General features: G+C 41.2%; 1 pseudogene; it reads right to left on the reverse strand.

Moving 5' to 3' along the window:
• Positions 1 to 2,109: 2,109 nt before the first annotated feature.
• On the reverse strand, positions 2,110 to 2,226 carry LOC126206020 (5S ribosomal RNA; annotated as a pseudogene).
• Positions 2,227 to 8,284: the final 6,058 nt, after the last annotated feature.

The following is an 8,284-nucleotide window of genomic DNA, read 5'->3' on the forward strand; positions in this document are numbered from 1 at the left end:
CGGCGGCGGTGCACAAATGCTGCGCAGCTAGCGCCATTCGACGGCCAACACCGCGGTTCCTGGTGTGTCCGCTGTGCCGTGCGTGTGATCATTGCTTGTACAGCCCTCTCGCAGTGTCCGGAGCAAGTATGGTGGGTCTGACACACCGGTGTCAATGTGTTCTTTTTTCCATTTCCAGGAGTGTACGTTTATATCATAACGCACTATTCGTGTCAGGCGAATGCCGGGATGATTCCTTTGAAAGGGCACGGCCGACATCCTTCCCTAATTTAGATGGACCGATGACCTCGCTGTTTGCTCCCCTCCCCACGAATCAACCAACCAACCAACCATTCGAGACCATAGTATGCTTTGCAGCGAGCGCTGGGACGCATCGACTGAGGCTTACAACATGTAAATTCGTTGTGAAATGCGGCCAAAGAAGCGTCTCTGCTCAGGATGGCAGGGGCACTGTGCGTGGTAACGGGAGTATGCCCCATTGACATCACCATCAATCAAAAAGCAGTAGTTTATTGGTTGAATAAAGGCAGACGCGACGAGGAGTTTGAAATTATAGGAGAGGACATGACAGAAAGACGTCAACTAAACCGCTGGTGAAATGATACCTTGTAGTGAGTACGGGATTCGATAGAAAAGGGGCGTCAAATCTACATCTTTTTTTCCCAAACATCAAAAAACGATTGAGGCTACAACATACAGATCCCGCAACTGGCAGGGTCCATTTCCCCACGGGCTATGGGCCACAGTCTGATCACCTCCACCGGGTGGATCCGTCCATGTGCACTTGCGGAGAGCAAGGAACTCCTGAACATGAATTGTAACAGAGTGAGACACATATGGCAATATATGAAAAATTCTACAACAGCCGGATGATTGGTGCTTACACGAATTATACAAACAAGAGCAATCACATACACAAATATGAGCAAACATACACAAACGGGAACAGGATACTTGGATTGACATAGACACGGAATCAGCCCAGATGCTGAAACAGATACAAACAGTGAGAGTAATATACAGAGCTAGATGTAAGATAACAGTAAATTAAGGAGGACAGAAATCGATTAGTTATCTTAAAATACTTTAATATATGTAGAAATGTCTTAAGTAATATGTATAATTTAAATTATGTAAGTGTTTATTAAGCTTATGTACCTGTAGTGAAAATTATGCAATTGCTTACTAATCCTGGGTAAGGTTTTACCTTACAGACAACACAAACACCACACACACATCACTTAGAAATAAGGAAGTCGAAGATACAAAAATAATGTACCGATAGTGCCCTGTATAAAGCACATATGACGCATAATAAATATAATATAACAGTAACACACACAAAGTTCTTTTCAAAAAGATTTATCAAATCGATATATTTCGCACGGTACCACGAATTTTAGAGGCTCGATGATTTGCCGAGCCCTCACATCCGACATAGTTAGCTGATGGGATCACTAATGAAAATATATGTAAATTCCTATTATCTTTTATTTCTTCTTCTTGAATGCAAAAGGCTTGTTATTTCAGAACATCCTTCCGAATTTATATGTTATAAGGTTGTAATATACCATAAACTCTTTTCCGTCTTCCTAAATTCCTATCTTTTATCCACAAATCGTTAATTTTCAGATTTTTATTTTTTAATTACTTTTAAGTCAATAAGTATTTAAGGCTGCATATTACTAACCCGTATTACAAATAATAAAACTCAAATAAGTTTCATGTTCTGTACATATACAACCTCGCACTGTGCAAATTCAATATGTCCTATGAACTAGGTGTCAGGTCATTTGTAAATGACAGCAATAAGAAAAAAAATTTTTAAATTCTGCCGCAGTCTCTTGAGTAGCTGTGGTACCTACATTGCTATTGAAGGAGGGCAAATAGAAGTTATTCTAAATAATGCACTCCGTCTTCAGGCCACAAGTGGCCCATCGGGACCATCCGACCGCCGTGTCACCCTCAGTTGAGGATGCGGTTAGGAGGGGCGTGTGGTCAGCACACCGCTCTCCCGGTCGTTATGATGGTTTTCTTTGACCGGAGCCGCTACTATTCGGTCGAGTAGCTCCTCAATTGGCATCACGAGGCTGAGTGCACCCCGAAATATGGCAACAGCACATGGCGGCTGGATGGTCACCCATCCAAATGCCAGCCACGCCCGACAGCGCTTAACTTCGGTGATCTCACGGGAACCGCTGTATCCACTGCGGCAAGGCCGTTGCCATTCTAAATAACGAATCTCTTTATCTTTACGTGAAATTTATCTCGGGGGCGACAGAAGACTTATCAGACAAATCAGTACGAAGTTGAATAGCCGGTCGCTGTGGCCGAGCTGTTCTAGGCGCTTCAGTCCGGAACCGCGCTGCTGCTACGGTTGCTGGTTCGAATCCTGCCTCGGGCATGGTTGTGTGTGACGTCCTTAGTTTAGTTAGGTTTAAGTAGTTCTAAGTCTAGGGGACTGATGACCTCCGATGTTAAGTCTCATAGTGCTTAGAGCCATTTGAACCAGCTGGCTGTTCCATTGGAGAAATATTAGAGTTGAACCTTATGTCGATGATGGGACCGTAAGAGGAGAAGGGCAGGTTGTAACTTCAGAAGACAGGGGAAGGATAGTCTCCACGTTTATGAAAGGAACTGTACTGACATTTACCTCAAGGCATTCGAGAACACGACGTAAAATATAAATGTTATTGGTAGGATGGGGAATTGAGCTCCTGTCATTCTGTATGTCCTGTGTCAATCAGTTCACGTTTCAAAATCTGGTATGAAGAAGTTTTTGCTTGATTTATTACCTACTGAGTTGGGCTTTATCTATTCTACTGTTTGCGACAGTCATTACTTTGTGAACAGCTTATATCGTACTAAACAGAGCTTTTTCTCAAAACTATACTGGACAGCTTATTAAAAATGGAACGCCATGGCAGACGAAAGACAGACAGTGTACTCATTGATGAAAAACTTCTCCATCTACAGTTACTGAATGAAAAACATGAAGGAAAACTTACCGTTCAAAAATTATTAGGTAAGTAAGTGCTTGACTTCAGGACAGTGAAAATCAAGAAAAATCATGTAAACTAAGGTAATATTTATCAAAAGTAGAAATATTTGGCTATGTGTCATCTGTTTGCTCTCTATTCGTTGTATTTCGTGCTGATATATTGTTATTAGAGAGTTTAGCACTAACTTATAGCCAGCCAACACGGACGCTCTATTCTGTAGAACTCTTTAAATATTCTGGCACTTAAGTGGCTATGTTGTGCTGGAAATAATTACAGTCCTGGTTCTTGTTTTGTGAGATTGAAAGATGCGTGTTACATTGCACTTTCATTTTTACCCGCAGCTGTTGATTTTCTTTACAACACGAAATAGTCTGTGCTGTATTCATCAAGACCATCCAACAATCAGTATCGATTAGTCGTGCAGACTCTTTGAGTTCTTTCTTTGGTGTTATGCTTTAGCGTGTCTATCACCTTTTGTCAGACATTCTCACTCTCAAGCTAAGGCTAAATGGCAGTGGGAAAAATATGAAGAAAGAGAAAACGAAGTAATATATTGAAAAATCCGCCTCAGTTGCGAAAATTTTCTGGTCTTAACCCAGGTTTCGGCTAGAATAATCTAGCCTTCTTCAGAAGCATAAAATTACTCTAACATGCCAGAGTAAGGCACAGTCAACATTAAAAATTTAAACCTATAGTACTGTGGTACCATGTAGAATTAAAACTACTTAACTGAAGTCCAGTCGCGGTATCACTACCCCACGCGGTCGGTTGGCAGCGGCAACTACGTTATAATAATTTAATGCTTCTGAAGAAGGCTAGATTATTCAATCCTAAAACTGGGTTAAGACCAGAAAAATTTCGCAACTGAGGCGTATTTTTCAATATATTAGTCTATCACAGTTGCTGACGGGGCTGCAATATGCTAAAAATTCTCGAATACGAAGTGATTGTCGACATGACTGACTCAGCATATAGGAAAGTCAAAACAAACATTGGCGAAACTAAAAGCAATGGTGGTAACTTTAAGAATACAATGAGAATTCCAATGTTAATGCAGAGGATAGGGCATATAGTTGGGAAGGGTAAAAAGAACAACTCTATGAGGGAGAGGACTTGCCTGATGACGCGAAAGAAGAAGAAAGAGAAGTTGATAGAGAAGAATAGACATTAGAATTCAAAAGAACTTTGGAAGACTTAAGATCAAATAAGCAGAAAGGATGGATAATATGCCCTTGGAAATTCTAAAGTAAATGGGGAAGTGGCAACAAAACGACTATTCACTTTGGTGTATAGAATGTACGAGACTAGCGATATAACATCAGACTTTAGGAAACATATCAGCAACACAATTCCGGAGATAGCAACAGCCGACAAGTGCGAGATTTATCGCACAATTACTTTCATTGCCTTTCCATTCAGGTAACTCACAAAAAAATTCAGGATCTGTTAGATGACGATCAGTCTGGTTTTGGCAAAGGTAGTGACCAGAGGTCACTTCTGACGTTGCGGTTGCTAATGGAAGCAAGAATGAAGAAAAATCAAGACACATTCACAGAATCTGTGAAGAAGTCTTCAATACTGTTAAATTTATCTGCATGCGTTGTAACTGTTCACTGCACATTTCTGACATGGTTTTCACATCTTCGGAAGTATCATTTTTGACTACGTTACGATGCTTTGAAAATGAGTCTCAGTACGAAAATAGTCATCTAGTGAACCATAAAAATTAACATTTGTAGCTTTGGGCTAGTTTTTCTTTGTACTGATTAACAGAAGATACAGTCACATAGCAATTCCAGCATGCTGGAAACTCCTAAATGTAAAATCGTGCAAGACGTTCGAAATTCTCAAAAAAAAAGTACAAGATGTAGTGTACAAGAACCAAGAGGAAATAATAAGGGTGGGAGACAAAAAAAAGTATTTAAGAGAGGTATGTAGTCTTTCGTATCTACTGTTCAACCTGCATATCGAAGAAGCAAAGACGGAAGTAAAAGAAAAGTTCAAGAGTGGGATTAATATTCAAGTTGAAAGTATATCTATGATATGATTTGCTTACGACATTACTAGCCTGAGCGAAAGTGAAGGAGACTTACAGGACTTATTGAATGGTGTGGACGGTCTAATGATTACAGAATATGATTTCAGTAGATAGAAAAAGTCGAAAATAAGTAGAAGTGGCAGAATTGAGAATAGGGACAAATTTAATGTCAGAAATAGTGATCACAATGTAGATGTTAAGGAATTCTGCTACGTACGCAGCAAAATAACACGCAACGAACGGAGCAAGGAGGACATAAAAGGCAAACTAGTACTAGCAGAAACAGCATTCATACACACTAAGAGAAGTCTAAACATAGGCCTTAATTTGAGGAAGAAATTTCTGAGAATGTACGTTTGGAGCTCATCATTGTATAATAGTGAAACCTGGACTGTTGGAAAACCAGAACAGAAGAGAAACGAAGCGTTTGAGATGTTGTGCCACAGAAGAATGTTGAAAATTATGTTGACTTGTAAGATATGAAATGAGGAGGTTGTCCTTCGAATCCCTGAAGAGAGATATATATAAGAAAACACTGACAACAAGAAAGGACAGGATGATATGGCATCTGGTAAGACTTGAAGGAGTAACTTCCATGGTACTGGAGGGAGCTCTAGAGGTTAAAAAGCGCAAAAACTGTACAGAGATTGAAATACACCCAGCAAATAATTGAGGACCTATGTTTCTACTGCTACTCTGAGATGAAAAGGTTGCCACAGGAGAGGAAATTTGCATCAAACCAGTCAGAAGACTGATGACTCAAAATGGTTTGATGTTATGAGATTAGCACACTGCTCTCCTGGCAATCATTGGCTTTACAGACTTCTGAGTCCGCCATTATCTCTACAGGAAGGAAAGGCCAGGAGTTAAGTCGGGGCACTTCTCTTGGCAGTCAGCCACTAAGACCGCTTTTTTTAATTTTAATTCTTATTCCACAATTCATTATGAATCTTGTTTAATGAGCTCCTTTTGTACATTTTACTGTACAATAAAAGAAAACGTTGTATCTAGCAGAGTGCTACCGGCACTCTCGAATGAAACACAAATCTGGATTTGCAAAGTGTGTGGTTGCTTCAGTTTCACAGATGGAAATGATATCACAAATTATCACTAATAATAATTAACATAACAGCAACGTGTGAAATTAATGCACAAAAATTATCGTAGAATGACATCACGCAATATATTTCTTAACCCACATAATTGATGAAAATCCTATGAGTGAATGTCAGTGGAAAATAAATGATCTGTAAAGAAAATTACTGTAAACGTTCCTTGTCCACAATATCATATTAGGATCTACATTGCTTCTTTTCTGAAGATCCCTCTTAATTTTCTTCTGACTTTCTTGATTTTCAGTGGAATTGTTGATCATTGTGGGTTAAGTGTGTTTTATTTTCTGATTCCCTGTTTACATGGTAATGGCTGGCTCAAATGGCTCTGAGCACTATGGGACTTAACTACTGAGGTCATCAGTCCCCTAGAACTTAGAACTACTTAAACCTAACTAACCTAAGGACATCACACACATCCATGCCCGAGGCAGGATTCGAACCTGCGACCGTAGCGGTCACGCGGTTCCAAACTGACGCGCTTAGAACCGCACGGCCACACCGGCCGGCTCATGGTAATGTTTGGAATCTTATTTCGCTTTTGATTTTGCTTCACTGCTATTGCCTTCACTACTATTGATTGAGCTTGAGGCACAAGAAGGTAACAGTTGGTTTCGGTTGTGTAGTTTTTTCATTGTATTTCTTCTTGTAGTCATCAGGAAGGCTTTTACCCAACGTGCCACTGTTCCGTACGGCAATGCCGATTACCCGCACGCTTCTTGAAGACCTCGATGACACTGGCGTGCTGTACGACCTCTGCCGCATTCACACAACTCCGTTGTTCCTGTTTCGAAAACATAGTGACAACGTTACGTTAGACCGCTCGCTCACAAGTGACTGTGTTTCCCTCGATTGCGGGCACGCCGATGACGTGGGTCGGGCGAGTCCATTTGCTCACAAGGGAACCTCCCCATTGCACCCCCCTCAGATTTAGTTATAAGTTGGCACAGTGGATAGGCCGTGAAAAACTGAACACAGATCAATCGAGAAAACAGGAAGAAGTTGTGTGGAACTACGAAAAAAATTAGCAAAATATACAAACTGAGTAGTCCATGCGTAAGACAGGCAACATCAAGGATAACCTGAGCTATGGAGTGCCGTGGTCTCGTGGTTAGCGTAAGCAGCTGCGGAACGTGGGTCGCCGGCACGATAGCTCAGCGTGTTCGGTCAGAGGATAGCCGGCACGGTAGCTCAGCGTGTTCGGTCAGAGGGTTAGCAGCCCTCTGTAATAAAAAAAACTGAGCTAATCGATCAACAACGAACTTAAACGGATGTCTTACGACGTCCGCCCCGAGCAGATGCAACGAACAAAAACGAACAAAATGAGATAAAAAAAAAAGAGGGTTAATAGCCCTCTGTAATAAAAAAAACTGAGCTAATCGATCAACAACGAACTTAAACGGATGTCTTACTACGTCCGCCCCGAACAGATGCAACGAACAACAGTGAACAAAATGAGATTAAAAAAAAAGTGAAAAGTTTAATTTTTTATTTTCAGACAGTTATTGTCTGTCGGTCCGTCCGTCCGATGCGAGGTAACTGCGCCGTAGTATGGGGACGCTACACCTAAACAAACACCGAAACACACGGCGTCTTTCGACTACAGCGCACGGAAGAGAGTATTCCTGCTAACGAGGCTCCCTGGCTGGCAGTTGACTGTTAGCTACTCTGGACGAGAGTGCATTAAATACGTGAGTTGTATTCCGTGGGCAATATGAATCCAGCAAATATAGCTCACGACATCAATAACAATCGCACGGTTGCGCGGTGCGGTCGCAAAACACGGGCACTAAGCTTACTACAGTTAACAGAGACGTCAATGAACGAACGGACAGATCATAGCTTTGCGAAAATAAACTTTTCACTCGAGGGAAAACTTGAACCAAGGACCACTCTTTCCAAAAACTGCTCACGCTAACCACTGGACCACGGCGCTCCTTAGCTCGCGCTGTCCTTGATGTTGCTTATGTTGCTCATGGACTACTCAGTTTGTATATTTTGCTTATTTTTTTTTTCATAGTTCCACACAACTTCTTCCTGTTTCCTCGATTGATCTGTGTATAGTTTTTCAAGGCCTATCCACTGTGCCACCTTATAACTAAATCTGAGGGGGGGTGCGATGGGGATGTTCC

This window comes from Schistocerca nitens, chromosome 1 (assembly GCF_023898315.1).
Source record: "Schistocerca nitens isolate TAMUIC-IGC-003100 chromosome 1, iqSchNite1.1, whole genome shotgun sequence".
In the NCBI taxonomy this organism is placed as follows: Eukaryota; Metazoa; Arthropoda; class Insecta; order Orthoptera; family Acrididae; genus Schistocerca; species Schistocerca nitens.